Source organism: Lactuca sativa, chromosome 4 (assembly GCF_002870075.4).
Source record: "Lactuca sativa cultivar Salinas chromosome 4, Lsat_Salinas_v11, whole genome shotgun sequence".
NCBI lineage: Eukaryota > Viridiplantae > Streptophyta > Magnoliopsida > Asterales > Asteraceae > Lactuca > Lactuca sativa.
The window spans coordinates 216,482,897-216,496,962 of NC_056626.2; positions in this window are offsets into that span (position 1 = coordinate 216,482,897).

Genomic DNA, 14,066 nt, shown 5'->3' on the forward strand with positions numbered 1-14,066 from the left:
ATGCCGGGTGGATCGATGAAGAGCCCGAAGTTGATCATCCAATCCCTTTGGATGATCACCTCGCAGAAGGCTTTTCAGATGGATCCGACTCCGAGCCTGAAGTCAACAACCTACCGATTGTAGGTCAAGCCCCGAACAACAACCCTCGACCAGCGTTTCTAGGTCCTACACCCATGTGGGCAAACAACCTGAACCGCTGGAGTGATGATCAGGGTCAACCCTTACCATACTTTGGGGACCGAACCTTTTACAACGTCAGCGATGGTGGCTCTACTGACCGAGCTCTGCCTGTCATTATCCGCAGAATAGCTCGTATTGTCGAGCAAGGTGGAGCAGCCGTCGACCGGGTCATAGAGATTGATGCCGACTCAGGTGTCAACACAGTCAGCATCCGCCGTCTTGAAGAAGACATGGAACGGACCCGGAGGACAAATAAAACCCTGCAATAGCAGTTGGCTGCCTCACGAGCTGAAATATTGGAACTTCGAGCTCGTCAGAGGACTCAGGATCGACCCATTCAAGAGGTGTTTCGTCAAGTATCCGACCGCAGTACTCGCCCGGGATTTTCCCATCGCCGTTGGTTGATGTCTAGTACAGCTCCGTCTTTTAATTAAACTGAAGGATGCCTCCTCGCAAGTCTCCCAGGAATAGGAATAATCCTGCACCTCCACCACCTCCTCCGCCTCCGGTCATCGATACTGTAGCCCTGAATGCTGTCGTAGCTGCAGCAGTGGCAACTGCCATGGCTCAGTATCACTCTTCTGATGCCAGCAGAGGTGGAACCCCTGTGGAATCTATTCCGATCGAAATCCCTGTGCGCTCAAGGGAGTGCTCTTACAAGGATTTTACAAACTGCAAGCCGAAGCCTTTCTATGGCACCGGCGGAGTCATTGCTCTCTCGCAGTGGTTCGAGAAGACTGAATCAGTCTTCGAAATCTGTTCATGCCCTGCTGCGTGCAAGGTGAAATATGCCGCCTGCACCTTTGAGGGTAAAGCCCTAACGTGGTGGAACGGCCACGTCAAAGCCCTAACTCTCGTCGTAGCCAACGACATGGGCTGGGAAACGATGAAAGACCTCATGACTGAGGAATACTGCCCGAGGGGCGAGATCCAGAAACTGGAGCAGGAACTCTGGAACCTGTCAATGAAGGGCACCAATGTGGTCGCTTATACTGCCCGATTCAGCGAGCTGGTGGCCCTCTGCCCCAATATGGTTCGCACCGAGGGGAAGAAGATCGAGAGGTACATATGGGGGCTAGTGCCTCCGTATCAGGGGAATGTGCTAGCGTCAAACCCCGCTACCTTCGACAGTGCCAAACGATTGGCACAACGACTCATTGACCATGGAGTCAAAACCCCTGCAACCACAACCACCCTAGCCATCCCGGAACCCTCCAAACCCACCGATACTAAGCGGAAATTCTAGGATGAAAGGAAGAAGCATCAGGCTGCCAAAAAGCAGCAATTGGTGGCAATTCATGCCGCAGTAACCCCTACTGCTGCTACTACTGCCCCGGTTAGTCGGTATGCTGGAAGTTCGCCCAAGTGCAACAAATGCAGCTACCACCACAACGGCCCCTGCCGTGAATTGCAGTGCTCTAACTGCAACAAGAAAGGACACACCGTCCGATTCTGTAAGTTCCCGGCACAACCTATCAACCAAGTCCCTGGCTCTGGCGCGAGCCCGACCTGCTATGGATGTGGCGAAGCAGGCCACTTTAAGAGGGACTGCCCCAAAGCGAGGAATGCTGGAGGAGCAGGGAGGGTACTAGCTATTGGCCACGGGGAAGCAGTTGCTGACCCGACAGTAGTAACCGGTACGTTCCTCCTCGATAACTCCTATGCATGCATTCTATTCGATAGTGGAGCGGAGCGAAGCTTCGTAAACCATAAATTTGCTCGCATGCTTAACCAACCACCGCACGCACTCAAAGAACTATTTACAGTAGAAATGGCTAATGGAAAAACTGAAAATACGAGTAGCATATACTTAGGTTGTACCCTAACCCTAGACAACCATTCATTTCCAATCGACCTCATGCCAGTCTCAATAAAAAGTTTCGACGTCATCATTGGCATGGACTGGTTAAGCCTTCATCGTGCCGACATCATGTGCTTCGAGAAAGCAGTCCGTCTAAACCTTCCGTCTAACGAAACTCTTATAGTCTATGGCGACAAACCCGGTGCAAGTCTTCGCATCATATCAAGTATTCAAGCACAGAAATACCTGCGTAAGGAATACCACGCATTCCTTGCTCACGTCGTCGACACGAACCTAGAAACGAAAGAACTAAAGAACCTCCCAGTAGTGAGCGACTTCCCCGACATTTTCCCAGAAGAACTACCCGGATTACCTCCGCAACGACAAGTCGAGTTCAGAATCGACTTAGTCCCAGGAGCTACCCCAGTAGCCAAGTCGCCCTACCGTTTAGCACCAGCCGAGATGCAAGAACTCTCTGGTCAACTTAACGAACTGCTCAGCAAGGGCTTTATAAGGCCAAGTTTCTCACCTTGGGGAGCACCGGTCTTGTTTGTTAAGAAGAAGGACGGATCCTTCCGTATGTGTATTGACTACAGAGAACTCAACAAACTGACGGTCAAGAATCGTTACCCTCTGCCACGCATAGATGATCTATTCGACCAACTGCAAGGGGCGAACTATTTTTCTAAGATTGATCTGAGATCCGGGTATCACCAGTTACGAGTGCTAGAGGAGGATGTGCCGAAGACCGCCTTCCGAACTCGTTACGGACATTACGAGTTCGTGGTGATGCCATTCGGATTGACCAATGCGCCCGCAGTATTCATGGATCTGATGAATAGAGTATGCCGACCCTACTTGGATCAGTTCGTCATCGTTTTCATTGACGACATCCTAATCTACTCCCGAAGTAAGAAAGAACATGGCGATCATCTGCGACAAGTTCTAGGGACATTACGAAAAGAGAAACTTTATGCGAAGTTCTCGAAATGCGAATTTTGGATCCGAAGAGTCGAATTCTTAGGACACGTGGTAAGCGAAGAGGGAATCCACGTGGACCCATCCAAAATTAAGGCCATTGAGAACTGGTCAGCACCGAAGACTCCTACAGAAATTCGTCAATTTCTAGGTCTCGCTGGCTACTACCGCAGGTTCATTCAGAACTTCTCACGAATAGCGAAGCCTCTTACAACACTAACCCAGAAAGGCGTGGCCTTTGACTGGGAAGAGAAACAAGAAAGAGCGTTCCAAACGCTCAAACGAGCCTTGTGCACCGCACCAATACTATCCCTTCCCGAAGGAATAGAAGACTTCGTAGTTTATTGCGATGCATCAAACCAAGGACTCGGATGTGTTCTGATGCAGCGAGGTAAGGTCATCGCCTACGCCTCAAGACAATTGAAGACACACGAGGTTAACTACACAACCCACGATCTTGAACTAGGAGCAGTAGTGTTTGCTCTGAAGATCTGGAGACATTACTTGTATGGAACGAAGAGCACTATCTTTACCGACCACAAGAGTTTACAACACATTTTCGATCAGAAGGAGCTCAACATGAGACAACGACGATGGGTCGAGCTACTCAGTGATTACGAATGCGATATTCGTTATCATCCGGGTAAAGCCAACGTAGTAGCAGACGCCCTAAGTCGGAAGGAATATTCTGGTCGCAAAGTCAAGTCATTATCGATAACCATCCATTCACACCTGACTAAGCAAATTCAGGCGGCTCAACTTGAGGCCATGAAATCTGAAAATGTGTCAAGTGAATCCCTTAGAGGAATGGACAAGAATTTAGAAGCCAAGGGTGACGGAGCTTTATATTTCATGAACCGGATCTGGACACCGAAACATGGTGGCTTCCGAGACTTGGTCATGACCGAGGCGCACAACACTCGGTATTCCGTCCACCCAGGTTCAGATAAGATGTATCTGGATCTTAAGAAGCTATACTGGTGGCCTAATATGAAAGCAGAGATTGCTACCTTCGTAAGTAAATGCCTTACTTGCGCAAAGGTTAAGGTCGAGTACCAGAAGCCCTCTGGTTTATTGCAGCAACCAGAGATCCCGGAATGGAAGTGGGAGCGGATCACTATGGATTTCATAACCAAGTTGCCCAAGACAACGGGTGGACTTGACACCATATGGGTCATCGTTGATAGATTGACCAAGTCTGCACACTTCCTGCCTATCAAAGAAACCGACAAGATGGAGAAGCTTACGAGAACATACATTAGGGAAATCGTACGGCTACATGGTGTACCTATGTCCATTATCTCCGATAGAGATAGTAGGTTCACCTCAAGATTTTGGCAATCACTACAACATTCTCTAGGAACAAGGCTGGACATGAGCATAGCCTACCATCCTCAGACCGACGGACAAAGTGAGAGGACCATCCAAACTCTGGAAGATATGTTGCGAGCCTGCGTGATTGACTTTGGGAAGGCATGGGATACTCATTTACCCCTTGTCGAGTTTTCCTATAATAACAGTTATCACACGAGCATCAAGGCTGCTCCATTTGAAGCTCTCTACGGCCGTAAGTGCAGATCCCCTCTGTGCTGGGCTGAGGTGGGTGATACCCAATTAGCCAGGGGGCAAACTTCCGACAGTACTCTCACCGGTCCGGAGATCATTCGGGAAACAACAGAGAAAATCGTTCAGATCCGTGAACGATTGAAAGCCTCCAGAGACCGACAGAAGAGCTACGCTGATAAACGAAGGAAACCTTTGGAATTTCAGGTGGGAGACCGAGTCCTCCTCAAAGTCTCACCCTGGAAGGGCTTGATACGCTTCGGCAAGCGTGGGAAGCTTAATCCGAGGTACATAGGGCCTTTCGAGATTCTTGCAAGAGTCGGCCCCGTAGCTTACAAACTCGAACTACCAGACGCACTTCGTAACGTACATTCTACATTCCACGTATCTAACTTGAAAAAGTGTCTATCCGACGAGACTCTTGTAATCCCACTCGACGAGATCGAAATCAACGAGAGCCTCAACTTCGTGGAAGAACCTGTAGAGATCATGGACCGTGAGGTCAAGCAGACAAAGCAAAGCCGTATCCCTATCGTGAAGGTTCGCTGGAATGCTAAGCGAGGACCGGAATTCACTTGGGAACGTGAGGATCAGATGAAACTGAAATACCCTCACCTTTTTGCTTAGTTATTCGTAATTTCTAACTTGCTTAAAATTCTAATTTCGGGACGAAATTCCTTCTAACGGGGGGATGATGTGACAACCCGATATTTCGAGTCAATGTAATGTAAAACCGATCAAATTTAGGTCAAAATGTAACCTTCCTAAAATCTTGTTCGGATTAAAGAAAGTAGTAGGAATCATATCAAGGTTTGCGTACATAAAAAGAACGTCCAAATCTGACCTCGGATGAGGAAGTTATGAAATTTTGAAGAAATTCCTTAATCACGTCATTTTAATAAATAAATAATAAAAATAATTTCGGAATTAGCCAACGGAATCTAAACGAAAGTCGTAGATCATGGTCTCACCTTCGCGTGAATATAAAGAACGTCAAAAACGGAGTTCGTATGAGGGAGATATGAATTTTTGAAGTTTATTTATAATAAATATAAATTTAATTATAAATTCCCGGTAATATCCGAAGGGGAGTCATCGGATTGGACCGAAGTACGCCCTGCGTACCTTCGTACGCCCCGCGTACTGAGATCGAGGGTCTCGGATCGTCCACGTCGCACTATCCGAAGAGATCTAACCCGTCCGACCCGTCCGAAGCTCCGACCCGTCCGACCCGCTGTCCCGTCCGACCCGCCGTCCCATCCGACCCGCGTACCCAGCAACCCGTCCCATCCGAACCGAGGCAGTCGAGGCTTCGGTCATGCATGACGTACGCGTACGCGCTGCGTACGAGCGTACGCCCCGCGTTCGGAGGCGGTTCAGCCTTCCTATAAATAGGATGCGAGGCTTTCCGAAAATGTTGCTCATTTCTCTCCTCTCTCTCACAACTTTGTCTCGTTTTCCGTGCCCGTTATAACCCGAAGCTCTGGTCTTTTTGCTCAGGTCCCGAGGGTCGATTTTACTCCCGAGATTCCCGAGAATCCCGAGAAAAAAATCCGTTTTCCGAGACGAAACTCTGCCCGGTTTTCCATCTCGCTTTCTTCAATCAATCAAGTGAGTTTCATACCCCTTAATCAACCTGTTAAATATTCTAAATGCTTTTATATGCTTTCAAAAGGGGGGAATACAAGTTAAATACTTATAGTTATTGTTTCAATCACATGTGATTGTACTAATCACATGTGATTAATAACTAGGGAAATCAGTGGTTTTATCACTATTCAAACTATCTATCAAACTGTTTTACTTCTAAATGTTTTCCAAACCCATTTACTTTTCGAATTTACACTGCAACTGTGATTTAAGCAAATGTTCCTTATACTTAAACTGTTTTAATCAAATCTACACCTTCAAATGGTTTTATAGATTGACATCAAGTCAATCTTTCTTTAAAAATAATACTTATGTTTCAAATGCCTTATAAATACTTATTTATGCTTTTATATTACAAATTGCATGCCCATATATGTATAGACGTATAAATAATGTTTAAAGGACTTAGGAAGGCTATCCACCTTGTTTCCTTTTCCTCGATTTGGATGTGGTCTGATAGGATTTTGGGTGACCATCCGAAGGTCGTTTCCATATTAATTATATATCAAATATACATATATAGACATGAAAGTACTTCCATAATCATATGTACTAAACGCACTGTTAACAAGTTACCATCAGGGTAACACAGAATCATACTATTACAACTGCTAGATCAATGAGTCAGTTCATTCATGAGTCTATACTAGGAAGAGAATATATACAACTATACTACGAGAACATATACAACTATACTAGAGCAAGAAACATTTCATCACACATGCAAGAATACGATAACAAATGTGATCCACTGTATCGGAGCATGCCTTAAATGTCATGGCCCGAGTTGTAGCCAGAATTCTCTTGGAGGGAGAGCGTTGAGTCTGCTAGCTACAGCCGGACCTGCAGGTTTGCGGGTGCCAAACGTCATTCCGTTATTACGACCGTTCTTTATGTCGTTGTTATAAGTCGATAGTATGGTGCAATTATCACATTATACCTTAATATAAATCCGGTTTAAGGTAGTAGTAATTAGTACAACAGTAGTTCTTATTATACAAAACTACAGTACTACAATGATTTACCCATTACATATTTTGGTGATAATCTCACTTAAGCATTAATGTACAAACTATATTTTATCAAATGATAGTTATACTTGGGTAATCACACACTTTTACAACAGACGAGTTTACAAAACAGTTAAGCCTTGGTAGAAGGTTACTTTTATAGAAAATATAGGATTTTCTGAGAGATTCAAACTTTTGCAAATACTTTTAAACATTTATTTACATTTTTACAAACTTATACATTGGGACAAGTTCAACGTTTTTGACAATGAACATTGACACTAAAATACTTATGAACTCACCAGCTTAATGCTGATAAACTCTTTCAAAATAACTTGTATTCTCAGGTCATCAGTAGACAGGTACCGATGCCAGCTTTTGAGAAGATGGAGTGTTCTAAGACTCATCATTTTGTTATTTTGATTTACGTTATATTTTTGGTGTCTAAAAATTGTACAGAACACGCATGTATTAAAACTTTATATAATGCAATGGATGATGTTGTTTGCCTATTTATATTAACTGTGTTGTGAATTACCTACATGACGTCCTCCGCCCCAGAACGTTTCCGCCGTTCTTGGTTTTGGGGTGTGACAGACAGGAAGAAGTCGACTTCTATATATTCGATAAAAGCGGAAACCCTAAAGAGTTCTTCAAACAGAAGGAATGCGTATCAGTTACACAGTCTCCTGCTCTGATACCAATTGTTAGAGCAAAGTTCTAGTATGATCGATAGATTCTAAATAGAAAAACAAGAATAGTAATCTAAAGAACACAGGAATGGCTCAAACGTTGTCGAATGATTAAACTTTAACACCTCAGAAGAGCTCGATTAAGAACTTCGACTGTAGATTTGATCCCCATTTCTCACAAAATATAGGTGGTCTCAAATGAACCTCTACCTACATATATATATATATATATATATATATATATATATATATATATATATACATATATATATGGTTATGATTAAATGTGAACTATAAATATTATGTGAATGTATGACCATTTTTTGTCTATTTGATTAAAAGAAGTGAATGACTATGATTTGAGTGTACATGTTATTAAAAAAGGATAACATGTACTCTATTATACACCTAGTTAATAAAATTTTATTTAAAAAGAGAAATACATTATTTATATCCTAATTTGATGGGATTTTTATTTAATTTTTATATATCTTATTTTATAAAATTAATCATGAATATATTTTTTTATCAAAAAGCAAATATATATTATAATATGATGAACTCATATTTTCTTTTAATTATTATAGAACGACTTTATTCAAGTTATTTTTTTTAAAAATTAATATTCTCAAAGAATACATTTACATATATTCTCAATAATTAAGAATTTCATCAACAAAATAATCATATACTTATTGCAACGTTGACACATCTTCTAAAAAATATGTAAAAAGTAACACAAATAAGAATTTCACAAAGCGCAACGCTTTCTTGAGAATATGATAATTCTCACATAATATATATATTCATGCATTCTTTAACAATATCAATTTTTACAGAATAGTTGAGTCTGATAATGAGTAATAATACATAAGAAAGAATAAAAATGAGAGAAAATGGCAAACAATTCTATAGTTAAAGATGCCCACATTAGCGAAAGAAACTTTTTAGATGATTCTAAAAGAATACATGAAACTAAAAAAAATACAACTACATGAAACATTTTTGATGTACATAGGGTCGATTTGCAACTCCATTCTTTTAATGTAAAAACTAAAACATGCCTCATTCTTGAAATAATACATTGATATTCTTGATTCTTTTTGAAAAATGACCCTTGTTGATAGATGCTTTTATTCTTTTTGATACACAACCTTTCTTGATAAATGTTTTTATCACCTATCACATATCTATATTGTTGAAAAGCTTCTCTTTATACAATTTCATTAGTTGCATAAGCAAGACCTTTATATGGTATTATACAAACTTGTTATTCTGGACAATGATTTGTGAAACATGCATATATATATATATATATATATATATATATATATATATATATATATATATATGCATGTTTCACAAATCATTGTCCAGAATAACAAGTTTGTATAATACCATATAGAGGTCTTGCTTATGTAACTAATGGAATTGTATAAAGAGAAGCTTTTCAGCAATATAGATATGTGATAGTTATATATATATATATATATATATATATATATATATATATATATATAACTTAGAAAAGAACATGATGGTAAAACTCCTATGAAAAATCAACATCTTTCCTATAACAAATAATTATTTTAAGCACCTGATTGAAAAAGTCAGTACAGTTGTACCAATCTCAATTTGAATCAGATTAGTTGTATATTCAAATCCCAAACATGGATAGATTTCAATCAATGGGTATGAAGTTCCAATGATTTTTCATTAATATGTACAAATTGAAAGCATAATGAAATCAACATGTGTTAACTCTATCGTCTATAAACTAGATAGTGAAGTAGAGACAGAAACTAACATTTAGGCTATCATAAACACTACAAACGTAATCGATGAAAACTTTACCGGATCTAGTAGAATTGTAGAGCCAAGAAATGCCGAGAAGAAAAGGAACAAGACCTAAGCCTCAATAAATAAATCCAAAAATTGATGTTTTGCTTTACTCAGTCAAAAAAATTTGATTCCTAAGGTACCAGAACATCCTTGGAAACACTCACAGATTCTCAGAGAACGAATCCTCTGATGCTTTTTTTTAACCGTACAAAGACAGTAAATGCGTGTTCTTTAAGAACCCTTTGTTCGAACAAGTTTAATCATTGTTACAGCATGCTTAAGTTAAGTAGTGATGCGATAATGAGGTGTTCACATACTTTATCCCAATTGTGGGCAAATCAAGATGTAGGGAAGCAATTCTACTTTTCACACATTTTCCAAACAAGTTGGGTTTCACAACCAATTTGGATGATGAGAACCATGGTTTCCTCTTGATTAGATCATTCAATCAGTGGATTCTATAAGCTAACATATGAAAAATAAAGTATATCGATCAAAAATCTCACCTCAAATCCTATGTATCTCACATGCTTCTCCTTGGATTAACATAGATAGAAATGAAAAATGAATTTGATGTTGAAATCGTTGGTAAGAGAAGCAAAGTAGCAATTTTTTTTATAGAGACTTGTGCTTTTTTTTACAGACTAACCTAAATATGTTTAGCGCCACCATTGATTTGAGGTTGTGACATTAAGTGCATGAGAATCTCAAAAAGAAAATTTGACCAATTTTTTTAGGCATTCCATGGGAAAATTTCTAAGTCGTTATAGAAAAGGGGAAGGTTTAAGCAATTGTAGAGCATCAACTCTCTCTCTCTCTCTCTCTCTCTCTCTCTCTCTCTCTCTCTCTTTCTCTCTCTTTATGCATCGATCTCTTACATGAATCTGGTGGTGATAATGTCGTTCTTTGTTGTAGATCGTGTGCCGATGGAGATGAACCAGTCCGTGGTGATGTTGGTTGATTTTAAGATTACGATGATGGCGTGTATAGTGGTATTGAACCAGAGAATTGGGAACGTGAATTGGTGATGATTAAGTGACTGTTTCAGATCAGTACGGTTTAGATTTTAAAAGATGTTTATTTATATATTTTATAACTTATCCGTGATTTAATGGAAATATTTATAAATATAAGATTTATTTTTGTTTATTAAAATAGTTGTAAAGAAAATATCGAAATTTCCCTTATATCTTGTTGGGTTAATAATTGGTTATACATTCATATAATACTTAAATGTTATATATGAACCTAACTATGTGGTGTGTGTATATATATATATATATATATATATATATATATATATATATATATATATATATATATATATATATATATATATATATTTAAAATTAAATACTAAACTATATTGATATGTGATTGTCAATATAAGACAATATTGTACTTTAATAAATGAGACTTTAAAAGTACTGCATGAATCACTGATAACCACCATTAACATATGCTTTACCAAAAACCCAAGAACCACCACCAGTCAACCACCTCTGTAAGCTCGCACCAAGAAGAAAAGAAAGAATAGATGTTACATTTCTTATATTTTTTGTGTGGTTGTAATTGATTAGAGAGAAAAGGAATCGGGGTGGAGAATTATATTTATACGAGATAAAGTACGTGAAAGGTAATGATTAATGATTTCAAAATTTAAACCATCATTTTATGATATAAAAATCCCTGAAATTCCTCGATTGCATTCCATATCCAAATAGAATACAAAGCTTAGTGATTTTCTACCTTTAAGTCGTTAATTAAAAAATTCTTGCACTAAAGTGGGTACAACTGGGACACTATAAAAAAAAATTGATCATATTATATAAACTAGTTGTGAGACCCGTATGTTATACGGGTTTGATAAAACAAAAATTAAATATAAAAGTTTAAACTAAAACTTGTTTAAATTTGAAATTTTAGATTTGAAATTTAAAATTTAAATTTAAAAAGAAACATATAAATATTATATGAATACTAATATTGTAATTTATTGGTTATTTTCAATTAAAGCAATGATTAATTGATGTGTAAATATGATGTATTAATTAAGAAAAAATAAAAAAAAATATATGAAAATGACAAATGGAAATAACATTTAATCAAAAATACCAAAAAATGACATGTGTCCAAGTTAATGAGAGAGTGACATGTGGCAAAATTATTTTCATTTATCAGGGAAGAGATCACCCTATATACTATCATACATCATTTCAGCCTAACTTTTGAGATTATAATTATCATATGATTATCATTTGACTAACTTTTATATTTTAGTTCATTATAATTTTTTAACAATTACATTTTTATTACTGACTTTATTAATATTAGTAATTAGTAATTTTAAACTAATTCTATTATTAAGATAAAAAACAATAATAATATTGTTTTCATAATATAATATTATAAAAAATAAAACTTCCAAATTAATGCTCATTAATTTCTTTACTTTGTTTTTTTAGTAACTCGTAAACTTAATACATGTTATTTTTTTCATTTTCATAAATTTAATACATTTTATTTTTTGTTAGAGTTAAGCCTCTTTTTTTAAAGATAAAATCATATTTTTTTTCCATTTCCATAAACATAATATCTTTTGATTTTTAATAAATCTGAAATTTATGTTTTAATTGAAAAGAAACTTGTCTGTGTTAACATGTATTTGATAATTTTTAAAGTTTGGTATATGATTGTTACTGATTTCAAGGTTATGTTTTAAATTAAAGTTTTTATAAAATGTTGCGTATGATGTATCTTTACCTTTATTATCATATTGATACCAAAAAACAGATTTTATGAATGAATAGAAAAAATAATAAAATCAGGTGAAAAAAAATATTAGATTTCAAACTTACTATTGAAAAATTAGCCTATGAAAAAGTTAATTATCTGAGCATTTCATGAAATAATAAAAAGAATTACTAAAGAAAAAAATGGAATATATAATCTGTATCCTCATTTCCTTCCCGCTTTAGTTTCACTCTTATCCTGGTTGCTAACCGGTGTGGGAGACGAAGCCAAGTCATTTCCCTTTAAGGATCTAAGTGCCACTCTTTCTAGTTTCATTCAAAATGCCACAAAAGTATATGTTTAAAACATCTCATTGGAGGTGGGATATAATTCTCGGATTGAATGTCTCTCATTGTGGTCTTGATTTTAAGCTAGTACAATCAAAGATTTTGGTATGAATTTGGTACTAATCTTGATCTTTTCTCTTGTCTGTTTTTTTAATAGGTCTTCTGCCTTCGATCCGCGAAGTACAACTTTAAATTTGTCAAAATAATAAAATTTAAATACTTGAAATTTTATATTTTAAGTTTTTAATCATTTTTTAAATAATTTAATTAATCATTTTATAGTTATCAACATTTTTTACTAAAATTTTTAACTTTTTATTAGTCATTAAGATTTCGAATTATAAATACTATTTTTCTTTCTCAATCGTGATTTTCATGAGTTTAAACCTAGTAATAATAATGTAAGTACAATAAAGCAAACATAAATTTGAAAGTCGAAAGGGTTAATTGATTATTTTGAAAGTAATAGATATTATGAGGTCGGTAGATTGTGGGAGAATAAGGAACGACCAGGAACCAAAGATTTATTTATATGGATCTGAATTGCGATTATACATATCGTCTATTGAATTTTCTTCCCAATAAATATCTTCACCAAGTCTATATCTATGCCGACAAGCCACGTATTATCTATTTTAATAAATGAAGATTAATTTGTCACATTAATCTCTTATAAGTTTTGATACTTGTCATTTTGTGATTTATTTAAAATAAAATAATATCCACATGTCAATTTCTAAATTTTTTTCAAATTTTAAAATTAAAATTACATAATAATTATACTTATATATTAAAGTATTAAATGTAATAAATTTAATAATAAATTGCAATTAATATGTTTTTTATTTCTTATTTCAAAATTTTATTTTAAAAATATTTATTATTTAGATTCTTATATTTAATCTTTTTTTAATCAACTCGTATAATACACGGATTTTGCACCTAGTTTATAATAAAACTTAAATTACATAGGATATTTATTTGATTTATAATAAAATTGACCGCCAATAAGAAAAAGTTAAAAAAATATAGAATAAGTTGTATTTAAAAAGTAATTGAAATCATGGCTAAAACTAAGGGATGCAGCTTAAATCTATTAATTTACAATTTTAGAAAATGATTAATATAGTTAAATAAAAACCGAATAATTAAAATAAAATCTATTAGGATGTCATTTCTTACCTTATTAATAAAACTGAAAATTAAATATAGACTCCAAAAAATAATGTGTGGCATATAGAAATTTTTATTTATTACGTTATATATATAT